The sequence below is a fragment of the Rhipicephalus microplus genome, chromosome 6 (genome assembly GCF_043290135.1).
Source record: "Rhipicephalus microplus isolate Deutch F79 chromosome 6, USDA_Rmic, whole genome shotgun sequence".
NCBI classification, from domain to species: domain Eukaryota; kingdom Metazoa; phylum Arthropoda; class Arachnida; order Ixodida; family Ixodidae; genus Rhipicephalus; species Rhipicephalus microplus.
This window is the reverse complement of record NC_134705.1, coordinates 45,035,983-45,049,390: the sequence shown is the minus strand read 5'-3', so window position 1 is coordinate 45,049,390 and position 13,408 is coordinate 45,035,983. Positions and strand designations below refer to the sequence as shown.

Here is a 13,408-nt window from a genome sequence, read left to right as displayed (position 1 = left end):
GGTCATTTTTTCACCCACTTTTCTTTCTTCTTATTTACATTCCATTGGTTCTAATAACTTCCCCTGTACATTCTTTAGCATTACTGTCGGTTAGATCTCATTAATTTTGTGTGAAAACTCGGAAAACGAGCCTTTAGGTATACACTTCTTTCCCTTATTAATTAACGACGCTCTCGTACTAGCAGACTTGGTGTCATTAGGATGTATACGAGGGACTATTAATCAGCTGCCTGCTCGTAATAAGTTCACGTGCTCCGTGACGCCACACATGCGCATAAAAGAGTGTTTCACACTCGTCGCTTGGCTTATAGATGGCACTGACTTACACTCCTTTTTCTAAATTCACATATAAACCCACAAATATGAATGCAGGGAAGGCCACTATAATAGCTCAGTGGCTAGAGCATCCAATGTGTTATGCGAAGGTCGTAGGTTAGATTCCTGCTCTCGGCTGGTTATTTTTTCACCCACTTTTCTTTATTTATACTTACAATTTATTGGTTTTAATAACTTCCCCTGCACATTCCTTGGCATTACTGTCTGTTAGATCTCATTATTATTGTGTCAAAACACAGAGAAACGAGTCCTTAGGTATACACCTCCTTCCCTTCTTCATAAACGAGGGTCTCATACTGGCAGACTTGGTGTCATTAGGATGTATACGAGGGACTAATAATAAGCTGATGGCTCGTAATAAGTTCACGTGCTACGTGACGCCACACATGCGCATAAAAGAGTGTTTCACACTCGTCTCTTGGCTTATAGATGGCACTGACTTACACTCCTACTTCTAAATTCACATATAAACCCAAAATGTGGATGGAGGGAAGGCCGACATGATAGCTTAGTGGTTAAAGCATCGAACGCGTTATTTGAAGGTCATAGGTTTGATTCCTGCTCCCGGCTGGTCATTTTTTCACCCACTTTTCTTTCTTCTTACTTAGATTTCATTGGTTCTAATAACTTCCTCTGTACATTCCTTAGCATTACTGTTGGTAAGATCTCAATAATTTTGTGTCAAAACACGGAAAAACAAGCCTTTAGGTATACACTTCTTTCCCTTATTCATTAAAGAGAGTCTCGTTCTGGCAGACTTGGTGTCATTAGGTTGTATACGAGGGTCTAATAATCAGCTGCCCGCTCGTAATAAGTTCACGTGCTACGTAACGCTACACATGCGCATAGAAGAGTGTTTCACACTCGTCACTTGGCTTATAGATGGCGCAGACTGACACTCCTACTTCTAAATTCACATATAAACCCAAAAAAGGTGATGGAGGGAAGGCCGCTGTGATAGCTCAGTGTTTAAAGCATCGAACGCGTTATTCGGAGGTCGTAGGTTCGATTCCTGCTCACAGCTGGTTTTTTTTTTCACCCACTTTTCTTTCTTCTTATTTACATTCCATTTGTTCTAATAACTTCCCCTGTACATTCCTTGGCAACACTGTCTGTTAGATCTCATTAATGTTGTGTCAAAACACTGAAAAACAAGCCCTTAGGTATACACCTCCTTCCCTTATTCATTAACGAGTGTCTCGTACTGGCAGACTTAGTGTCATTAGGTTGTATACAAGGGACTATCAATCAGCTTCCCGCTCGTATTAGTTCACGTGCTACGTGACGCCACACATGCGCATAAAAGTGTGTTTCACACACGTCGCTTGGCGTATAGATGGCGCTGATTGACACTCCTACTTCTAAATTAAAATATATACCCAAAGAAGTGTATGGAGAGAAGGCCGCTGTGATAGCGCAGTGGTTAGAGCATCGAACGCGTTATTCGAAGGTCGTAGGTTCTATTCCTGCTCATGGCTGGTTATTTTTTCACACACCTTCTCTTTCTTATTCTTTATATCCCATTGGTTTCAATAAATTCCCCTCTATATTCCTTGGCATTACTGTCTGTTAGATCTCATTATTATTGTGTCAAAACACAGAGAAACGAGCCCTTAGGTATACACCTCCTTCCCTTCCTCATAAACGAGGGTCTCGTACTGGCAGACTTGGTGTCATTAGGTTGTATACGAGGGACTATTAATCAGCTGCCCACTCGTAATTAGTTCACGTGCTACGTAACGGCACACATGCGCATAAAAGAGTGTTTCATACTCGTCGCTTGGCTTATAGATGGCGCTGACTTACACTCCTACTTCTAAATACACATATAAACCCAAAAAAGTTGATGGAGGGAAGGCCGCTGTGATAGCTCGGTGGTTAAAGCATAAAACTTGTCATTCGGAGGTCGTAGGTTCGATTCCTGCTCACGGCTGGTTATTTTTTCACCCACTTTTCTTTCTTCTTATTTACATTCCATTGGTTCTAATAACTTCCCCTGTACATTCCTTGGCAACACTGTCTGTTAGATCTCATTAATGTTGTCTCAAAACACTGAAAAACAAGCCCTTAGGTATACACCTCCTTCCCTTATTCATTAAAGAGGGTCTCGTTCTGGCAGACTTGGTGTCATTAGGTTGTATACGAGGGACTAATAATAAGCTGCTGGCTTGTAATAAGTTCACGTGCTACGTGACGCCACACATGCGCATAAAAGAGTGTTTCACACTCGTCTCTTGGCCTATAGATGGCACTGACTTACACTCCTACTTCTAAATTCACATATAAACCCAACAAATTGTTGGATGTAATGCCGCTGTGATAGCTCAGTAGTAAGAGCATCGAACGCGTTATTTGAAGGTCATAGGTTTGATTCCTGCTCCCGGCTGGTCATTTTTTCACCCACTTTTCTTTCTTCTTACTTAGATTCCATTGGTTCTAATAACTTCCCCTGTACATTCCTTAGCATTACTGTCGGTAAGATCTCAATAATTTTGTGTCAAAACACGGAAAAACAAGCCTTTAGGTATACACTTCTTTCCCTTATTCATTAAAGAGAGTCTCGTTCTGGCAGACTTGGTGTCATTAGGTTGTATACGAGGGACTAATAATCAGCTGCCCGCTCGTAATAAGTTCACGTGCTACGTAACGCCACACATGCGCATAGAAAAGTGTTTCACACTCGTCACTTGGCTTATCAATGACGCAGACTGACACTCCTACTTCTAAATTCACATATAAACCCAAAAAAGGTGATAGAGGGAAGGCCGCTGTGATAGCTCAGTGTTTAAAGCATCGAACGCGTTATTCGGAGGTCGTAGGTTAGATTCCTGCTCACAGCTGGTTTTTTTTCACCCACTTTTCTTTCTTCTTATTTACATTCCATTTGTTCTAATAACTTCCCCTGTACCTTCCTTGGCAACACTGTCTGTTAGATCTCATTAATGTTGTGTCAAAACACTGAAAAACAAGCCCTTAGGTATACACCTCCTTCCCTTATTCATTAACGAGTGTCTCGTACTGGCAGACTTAGTGTCATTAGGTTGTATACAAGGGACTATCAATCAGCTTCCCGCTCGTATTAGTTCACGTGCTACGTGACGCCACACATGCGCATAAAAGTGTGTTTCACACACCTTGCTTGGCGTATAGATGGCGCTGATTGACACTCCTACTTCTAAATTAAAATATATACCCAAAGAAGTGTATGGAGAGAAGGCCGCTGTGATAGCGCAGTGGTTAGAGCATCGAACGCGTTATTCGAAGGTCGTAGGTTCCATTCCTGCTCATGGCTGGTTATTTTTTCACACACCTTCTCTTTCTTATTCTTTATATCTCATTGGTTTCAATAAATTCCCCTCTATATTCCTTGGCATTACTGTCTGTTAGATCTCATTTATATTATGTCAACACAAGGAAAAACAAGCCCTTATGTATAAACTTCTTTCCCTTATTCATTACCGAGTGTCTCGTACTGGCAGACTTAGTGTCATTAGGTTGTATACAAGGGACTATCAATCAGCTTCCCGCTCGTATTAGTTCACGTGCTACGTGACGCCACACATGCGCATAAAAGTGTGTTTCACACACGTCGCTTGGCGTATAGATGGCGCTGACTGACACTCCTACTTCCAAATTAAAATATAAACCCAAAAATTGGATGGAGAGAAGGCCGCTGTGATAGCGCAGTGGTTAGAGCATCGAACGCGTTATTCGAAGGTCATAGGTTCGATTCCTGTTCACGGCTGGATATTTTTTCACCCACCTTTCTTTCTTCCTATTTACTTCCATTGGTTCTAATAATTGCCCCTGTACATTCCTTGACATTACTGTCTGTTAGATCTCAATAATATTGTGTGAAAACACAGAAAAACGAGCGCTTAGGTATTCACTTCTTTCGCTTATTTTTAACGATGGTCTCGTACTGGCAGAGTTGGTGTCATTTGGTTGTACACGAGGGACTGTTAATCAGCTGCCCGCTCCTAATAAGTTCACGTGCTACGTGACGCCACACATGCATCGCTTGGCCTATAGATGGCGCTGCTGACACTCCTACTTCTAAAATCACATATAAACCCAAAAAAGTGGACGGAGTGAAGGCCGACATGATAGCTCAGTGGTTAAAGCATCGAACGCGTTATTTGAAGGTCATAGGTTCGATTCCTGGTCCCGGCTGGTCATTTTTTCACCCACTTTTCTTTTTTCTTATTTAGATCCCATTGGTTCTAATAACTTCCCCTGTACATTCCTTGGCAACACTGTCTGTTAGATCTCATTAATGTTGTGTCAAAACACTGAAAAACAAGCCCTTATGTATACACCTCTTTCTCTTATTCATTAAAGAGGGTCTCAATCTGGCAGACTTGGTGTCATTAGGTTGTATACGAGGGACTAATATTCAGCTGCCGGCTCGTAATAAGTTCACGTGCTACCTGATGCCACACATGCGCATAAAAGAGTATTTCACACTCGTCGTTTGGCTTATAGATGGCGCTTACTGATGTTCCTACTTTTAAATTCACATATAAACCCAAAAAAGTGGATGGAGAGAAGGCCGCTGTGATAGCGCAGTGGTTAGAGCATCGAACGCGTTATTCGAAGGTCATAGGTTCGATTCCTGTTCACGGCTGGATATTTTTTCACCCACCTTTCTTTCTTCTTCTTTACATTCCATTGGTTCTAATACCTTCCCCTGTACATTCCTTGCCGTTACTGTCTGCTAGATCTCATTATTATTGTGTCAAAACACGGAAAACGAGCGCTTAGGTATACACTTCTTTCCCTTATTTTTAACGATGGTCTCGTACTGGCAGAGTTAGTGTCATTTGGTTGTATACGAGGGACTGTTAATCAGCTGCCCGCTCGTAATAAGTTCACGTGCTACGTGACGCCACAAATGCGTCGCTTGGCCTATAGATGGCGCTGCTGACACTCCTACTTCTAAATTCACATATAAACCCAAAATGTGGACGGAGTGAAGGCCATTGTGACAGCTCAGTGGTTATAGCATCAAATGCGCTATTCAAAGGTCGTAGGTTCGATTCCTGCTCACGGATGGTTATTTTTTCACCCACTTTTCTTTCTTCTTATTTACATTCCATTTGTTCTAATACCTTCCCCTGTACATTCCTTGGCATTACTGTCTGTTAGATCTCATTAATGCTGTGTCAAAACACTGAAAAACAAGCCCTTAGGTATACACCTCCTTCCCTTATTCATTAACGAGGGTCTCGTACTGGCAGACTTGGTGTAATTAGGTTGTATACGAGGGACTATTAATTCGCTGCCCGCTCGTAATAAGTTCACCTGCTACGTGAAGCCACACATGCGCATAAAAGAGTGTTTCACGCTCGTCACTTGGCTCATAGATGGCGCTGACTGACACTCCAACTTCTAAATTCACAATTAAACCCTAAAGGTGGATGAAGGAAAGGCCGCTGTGATAGCTCAGTAGTTAGAGCATAGAACGCGTTATTCGAAGATCCTAGGTTCGATTCTTGCTCATGGCCGGTCATTTTTTCACCCACTTTTCTTTCTTCTTATTTAGATTCCATTGGTTCTAATAACTTCCCCTGTACATTCCTTAGCATTACTGTCGGTTAGATCTCATTAATTTTGTGTGAAAACTCGGAAAAACGAGCCTTTAGGTATACACTTCTTTCCCTTATTAATTAACGACGGTCTCGTACTGGCAGACTTGGTGTCATTAGGATGTATACGAGGGACTATTAATCAGATGCCCGCTCGTAATAAGTTCACGTGCTACGTGACGCCACACATGCGCATAAAAGAGTGTTTCACACTCGTCACTTGGCTTATAGTAGGCGCTGACTGACACTCCGAGTTAAAAATTCCCATATAAACCCAAAAAAGTGGATGAAGGAAAGGCCTCTGTGATAGCTCAGTGGTTAGAGCATCGAACGTGTTATTCGAAGGTCGTAGGTTCGATTTCTGCTCACGGCTGGTCATTTTTTTACCCACTTTTCTTTCTTCTTATTTACATTCCATTGGTTCTAATAACTTCCCCTGTATATTCCTTAGCATTACTGTCGGTTAGATCTCATTATGTTTGTGTCAAAACACAAAAAAACGAGCCCTTAGGTATGCACCTCTTTCCCTTCTTTATAAACGAGGGTGTCGTACTGGCAGACTTGGTGTCATCAGGTTGTATACGAGGGACTATTATTCAGCTGCCTGCTCGTAATAAGTTCACGTGCTACGTGACGCCACACATGCGCATAAAAGAGTGTTTCACACTCGTCACTTGGCTTATAGATGGCGCTGACTGACATTCCTAGTTATAAATTCGCATATAAACCCAAAAAAGTGGATGAAGGAAAGGCCGCTGTGATAGCTCAGAGGTTATAGCATCGAACGTGTTATTCGAAGGTCGTATGTTCGATTTCTGCTCACGGCTGGTCATTTTTCCACCCACTTTTCTTTCTTCCTATTTACATTTCATTGGTTCTAATAACTTCCCCTGTACATTTCTTAGCATTAGTGTCGGTTAGATCTCATTAATTTTGTGTGAAAACTTGGAAAAACGAGCCTTTAGGTATACACTTCTTTTCCTTATTAATTAACTACGGTCTCGTACTGGCAGACTTGGTGTCAGTAGTATGTATACGAGGGACTATTAATCAGCTGCCTGCTCGTAATAAGTTCACGTGCTACGTGACGCCACACATGCGCATAAAAGAGTGTTTCACACTCGTCTCTGGGCTTATAGATGGCACTGACTTACACTCCTTTTTTAAATTCACATATAAACCCACAAATATGGATGCAGGGAAGGCCACTATAATAGCTCAGTGGTTAGAGCATCCAATGTGTTATGCGAAGGTCGTAGGTTCGATTCCTGCTCTCGGCTGGTTATTTTTTCACCCACTTTTCTTTTTTATACTTACATTTTATTGGTTTTAATAACTTCCTCTGCACATTCCTTGGCATTACTGTCTGTTAGATCTCATTATTATTGTGTCAAAACACAGAGAAACGAGCCCTTACGTATACACCTCCTTCCCTTGTTCATAAACGAGGGTCTCGTACTGGCAGACTTGGTGTCATTAGGTTGTATACGAGGGACTATTAATCAGCTGCCCACTCGTAATTAGTTCACGTGCTACGTGACGGAACACATGCGCATAAAAGAGTGTTTCACACTCGTCGCTTGGCTTATAGATGGCGCTGACTTACACTCCTACTTTAAATACACATATAAACCCAAAAAAGTTAATGGAGGGAAGGCCGCTGTGATAGCTCGGTGGTTAAAGCATCGAACTTGTTATTCGGAGGTCGTAGGTTCGATTCCTGCTCACGGCTGGTTATTTTTTCACCCATTTTTCTTTCTTCTTATTTACATTCCATTGGTTCTAATAACTTCCCCTGTACATTCCTTGGCAACACTGTCTGTTAGATCACAATAATGTTCTGTCAAAACACTGAAAAACAAGCCCTTAGGTATACACCTCCTTCCCTTATTCATTAAAGAGGGTCTCGTTCTGGCAGACTTGGTGTCATTAGGTTGTATACGAGGGACTAATAATAAGCTGCTGGCTCGTAATAGGTTCACGTGCTACGTGACGCCACACATGCGCATAAAAGAGTGTTTCACACTCGTCTCTTGGCCTATAGATGGCACTGACTTACACTCCTACTTCTAAATTCACATATAAACCCAAAAAGTTGTTGGATGTAATGCCGCTCTGATAGCTCAGTAGTTAGAGCATAGAACGCGTTATTCGAAGATCGTAGGTTCGATTTCCGCTCACGGCTGGTTACCTTTTCACCAACTTTTCTTTCTTCTTATTTAAAATCTATTGGTTCCACTAACTTCTCCTGTATATTCCTTGGCATTACTGTCTGTTAGATATCATTAATATTGTGTCAAAACACAAAAAACAAGCCCTTAGGTATACACTTCTTTCTCTTAGTCATTAACGAGGGTCTCGTACTGGCAGACTTGGTGTAATTAGGTTGTATACGAGGGACTATTAATTCGCTGCCCGCTCGTAATAAGTTCACCTGCTACGTGACGCCACACATGCGCATAAAAGAGTGTTTCACGCTCGTCACTTGGCTTATAGATGGCGCTGACTGACACTACAACTTCTAAATTCACAATTAAACCCTAAAGGTGGATGAAGGAAAGGCCGCTGTGATAGCTCAGTAGTAAGAGCATAGAACGCGTTATTCGAAGATCCTAGGCTCGATTCCTGCTCACGGCTGGTCATTTTTTCACCCACTTTTCTTTCTTCTTATTTACATTCTCTTGGTTCTAATAACTTCCCCTGTACATTCCATAGCATTACTGTCTGTTAGATCTCATTAATTTTGTGTCAAAACTCGGAAAAACGAGCCTTTAGGTATACACTTCTTTCCTTTATTAATTAACGACGGTCTCGTACTAGCAGACTTGGTGTCATTAGGATATATACGAGGGACTATTAATCATCTGCCCGCTCATAATAAGTTCACGTGCTACGTGACGCCACACATGCGCATAAAAGAGTGTTTCACACTCGTCGCTTGGCTCATAGATGGCGCTGAATTACACTCCTACTTCTAAGTTCACATATAAACCCAAAAAAGTGGTTGGAGGGAAGGCCGACATGATAGCTCAGTGGTTAAAGCATCGAACCCGTTATTTGAAGGTAAAAGGTTTGATTTCTGCTCCCGGCTGGTCATTTTTTCACCCACTTTTCTTTCTTCTTACTTAGATTTCATTGGTTCTAATAACTTCCCCTGTACATTCCTTAGCATTACTGTCGGTAAGATCTCAATAATTTTGTGTCAAAACACGGAAAAACAAGCCTTTAGGTATACACTTCTTTCCCTTAATAATTAACGACTGTCTCGTACTGGCAGTCTTCGTGTCATTAGGTTGTATACGAGGGACTATTAATCAGCTGCCCGCTCGTAATATGTTCACGTGCTAAGTGACGCCACACATGCGCATAAAAGAGTGTTTCATACTCGTCACTTGGCTTATAGATGACGCTGACTGACACTCCCACTTCTAAATTCACATTAAAACCAATGAAGTGGATGGAGGTAATGCCGCTGTGATAGCTCAGTAGTTAGAGAATAGAACGCGTTATTCGAAGATCCTAGCTTCAATTCCTGCTCACGGATGGTTATTTTTTCACCCCCTTTTCTTTCTTCTTATTTACATTCCATTTGTTCTAATAACTTCCCCTGTACATTCCTTGGCATTATTGTCTGTTAGATCTCATTAATGTTGTGTCAAAGCACTGAAAAACAAGCCCTTAGGTATACACCTCTTTCCCTTATTCATTAAAGAGGGTCTCGTTCTGACAGACTTGGTGTCATTGGGTTGTATACGAGGGACAAATAATCAGCTGCCCGCTCGTAATAAGTTCGCGTGCTACGTAACGCCACACATGCGCATAGAAGAGTGTTTCACACTCGTAACTTGCCTTATCGATGGCGCTGACTGACACTCCTACTTCTCAATTCACATATAAACCCAAAAAAGTTGATCGAGGGAAGGCCGCTGTGATAGCTCAGTGGTTAAAGCATCGAACGCGTTATTCGGAGGTCGTAGGTTCGATTTCTGCTCACGGCTGGTTATTATTTCACCCACTTTTCTTTCTTCTTATTTACATTCAATTTGTTCTAATAACTTCCCCTGTACATCCCTTGGCAACACTGCCTGATAGATCTCATTAATATTGTGTCAAAACACTGAAAAACAAGCCATTGGTATACACCTCTTTCCCTTATTCATTAAAGAGGGTCTCAATCTGGCAGACTTGGTGTCATTAGGTTGTATACGAGGGACTAATAATCAGCTGCCCGCTCGTAATAGGTTCACGTGCTACGTGACGGCACACATGTGTCGCTTGGCCTATAGATGGCGCTGGTGACACTCCTATTCCTAAATTCACATATAAACCCAAAAAAGTGAATGGAGTGAAGGCCGTTGTGATAGCTCAGTGGTTATAGCATGGAATGCGCTATTCGAAGGTCGTAGGTTCGATTTCTACTCACGGCTCGTTCTTTTTTCACCCACCTTTCTTTCTTCTTATTTTTATTCCAATTGTTCTAATAACTTCCCCTGTATATTCCTTGGCATTACTGTTTCTTAGATCTCATTAATTTTGTGTCAAAACACGGAAAAACGAGCCTTTAGGTATACACTTCTTTCCCGTATTAATTAACGACGGTCTCGTACTGGCAGACTTGGTGTCATTAGGTTGTATACGAGGGAATATTAATCAGCTGCCCGTTCGTAATAAGTTCACGTGCTACGTGACGCCACACATGCACATAAAAGAGTGTTTCACACTCTTCACTCGGCTTAGAGTTGGCGCTGACTGACACTCCTAGTTATAAATTCGCATATAAACCCAAAAAAGTGGATGAAGGAAAGGCCACTGTGATAGCTCAGTGGTTAGAGCATCGAACGTGTTATTCGAAGGTCGTAGGTTCGATTTCTGCTCACGGCTGGTCAATTTTTCACCCACTTTTCTTTCTTCCTATTTACATTCCATTGGTTCTAATAACTTCCCCTGTACATTCCTTAGTATTACTTGCGGTTAGATCTCATTAACTTTGTGCCAAAACACGGAAAAACGAGCATTTAGGTACACACTTCTTTCCGTTATTAATTAACTAGGGTCTCGTACTGGCAGACTTGGTGTCATTAGATTGTATACGGGGGACTGATAATCAGCTGCCCGCTCGCAATAGGTTCACGTGCTACGTGATGCCACACATGCGCATAGAAGAGTGTTTCACACTCGTCACTTGGCTTATCGATGGCGCTGACTGACACTCCTACTTTGAAATTCACCTATAAACCCAAAAACGTTGATGGAGGGAAGGCCGCTGTGATAGCTCAGTGGTTAAAGCATCGAACGCGTTATTCGAAGATCGTAGGTTCGATTCCTGCCCACGGCTGGTTACGCTTTCACCCACTTTTCTTTCACCTTATTTACAATCCATTGGTTCCAATAACTTCTCCTGTGCATTCATTGGCATTACTGTCTGTTAGATCTCATTATTATTGTGTCAAAGGACGGAAAAACGAGCCCTTAGGTATACACTTCTTTCTCTTATTCATTAACGAGGGTCTCGTACTGGCAGACTTGGTGTAATTAGGTTGTATACGAGGGACTATTAATCAGCTGCCCGCTCGTAATAGGTTCACCTGCTACGTGACGCCACACATGCGCATAAAAGAGTGTTCCACACTCGTCACTTGGCTTATGGATGGCGCTGACTGACACTCCTACTTCTAAATTCACACATAAACCCCAAAAAATTGGATGGAGGGAAGGCCGCTGTGATATCTGAGTGGTTAGAGCCTCGAACGTGTTATTCGAAGGTCGTAGGTTCGATTTCTGCTCACGGCTGGTCAATTTTTCACCCACTTTTCTTTCTTCTTAGTTACATTTCATTTGTTCTAATAACATCCCCTGTACACTCCTTAGCATTACTGTCGGTTAGATCTCATTAATTTTGTGCCAAAACACGGAAAAACGAGCCTTTAGGTATACACTTCTTTCCGTTATTAATTAACTAGGGTCTCGTACTGGCAGACTTGGTGTCATTAGGTTGTATACGAGGGAATATTAATCAGCTGCCCGTTCGTAATAAGTTCACGTGCTACGTGACGCCACACATGCACATAAAAGAGTGTTTCACACTCGTCACTCGGCTTATAGTTGGCGCTGACTGACACTCCTAGTTATAAATTCGCATATAAACCCAAAAAAGTGGATGAAGGAAAGGCCACTGTGATAGCTCAGTGGTTAGAGCATCGAACGTGTTATTCGAAGGTCGTAGGTTCGATTTCTGCTCACGGCTGGTCAATTTTTCACCCACTTTTCTTTCTTCTTATTTACATTTCATTGGTTCTAATAACAATTCATGTACACTCCTTAGCATTACTGTCGGTTAGATCTCATTAATTTTGTGCCAAAACACGGAAAAACGAGATTTTAGGTATACACTTCTTTCCGTTAATAATTAACTAGGGTCTCGTACTGGCATACTTGGTGTCATTAGATTGTATACGAGGGACTAATAATCAGCTGCCCGCTCGTAATAGGTTCACGTGCTACGTGATGCCACACATGCGCATAGAAGAGTGTTTCACACTCGTCACTTGGCTTATTGATGGCGCTGACTGACACTCCTACTTCTAAATTCACATATAAACCCAAAAGAGTTGATGGAGGGAAGGCCGCTGTGATAGCTCAGTGGCTAAAGCATCGAACGCGTTATTCGGAGGTCGTAGGTTCGATTCCTTCTCACGGCTTGTTATTTTTCACCCACTTTTATTTCTTCTCATTTACATTCCATTTGTTCTAATAACTTCCCCTGTACATTCCTTGGCAACACTGTCTGTTAGATCTCAATATTGTTGTGTCAAAGGACGGAAAAACAAGCCCTTAGGTATACACCTCTTCTTATTCATTAAAGAGGGTCTCCATCTGGCAGACTTTGTGTCATTAGGTTGTATACGAGGGACTAATAATCAGCTGCCGGCTCGTAATAAGTTCACGTGCTACATGACGCCACACTTGCGCATAAAAGAGTATTTCACACTCGTCGTTTGGCTTATAGATGGCGCTGACTGATGTTCCTACATTTATATTCACATATAAACCCAAAAAAGTGGAAGGAGATAGGCCGCTGTGATAGCTCAGTGGTTAGGGCATCGAATGCGTTATTCGAAATAGTAGGCTCGGTTCCTGCTCACGGCTGGTTATTTTTTCACCCACCTTTCTTTATTCTTCTTTATATTCCCATTGGTTCTAATAACTTCCCCTCTATATTCCCTGGCAGTATTGTCCGTTAGATCTCATTTATAATGTGTCAACACAAGGAAAAACAAGCCCTTATGTATACACTTCTTTCCCTTATTCATTACCGAGTGTCTCGTACTGGCAGACTTAGTGTCGTTAGGTTGTATACAAGGGACTATTATTCAGCTTCCTGCTCGTAATTAGTTCACGTGCTACGTGACGCCACACATGCGCATAAAAGTGTGTTTCACACACGTCGCCTGGCGTATAGATGGCGCTGACTGACACTCCTACTT

General features: G+C 42.0%; 1 non-coding gene across 1 annotated transcript; it reads left to right on the top strand.

Moving 5' to 3' along the window:
* The first annotated feature begins 7,583 nt into the window (after positions 1-7,583).
* On the top strand, positions 7,584-7,656 carry TRNAT-UGU (transfer RNA threonine (anticodon UGU)). The gene has a single exon. It is a non-coding gene; the product is annotated as a tRNA-Thr (tRNA).
* The last annotated feature ends 5,752 nt before the right edge of the window (positions 7,657-13,408 follow it).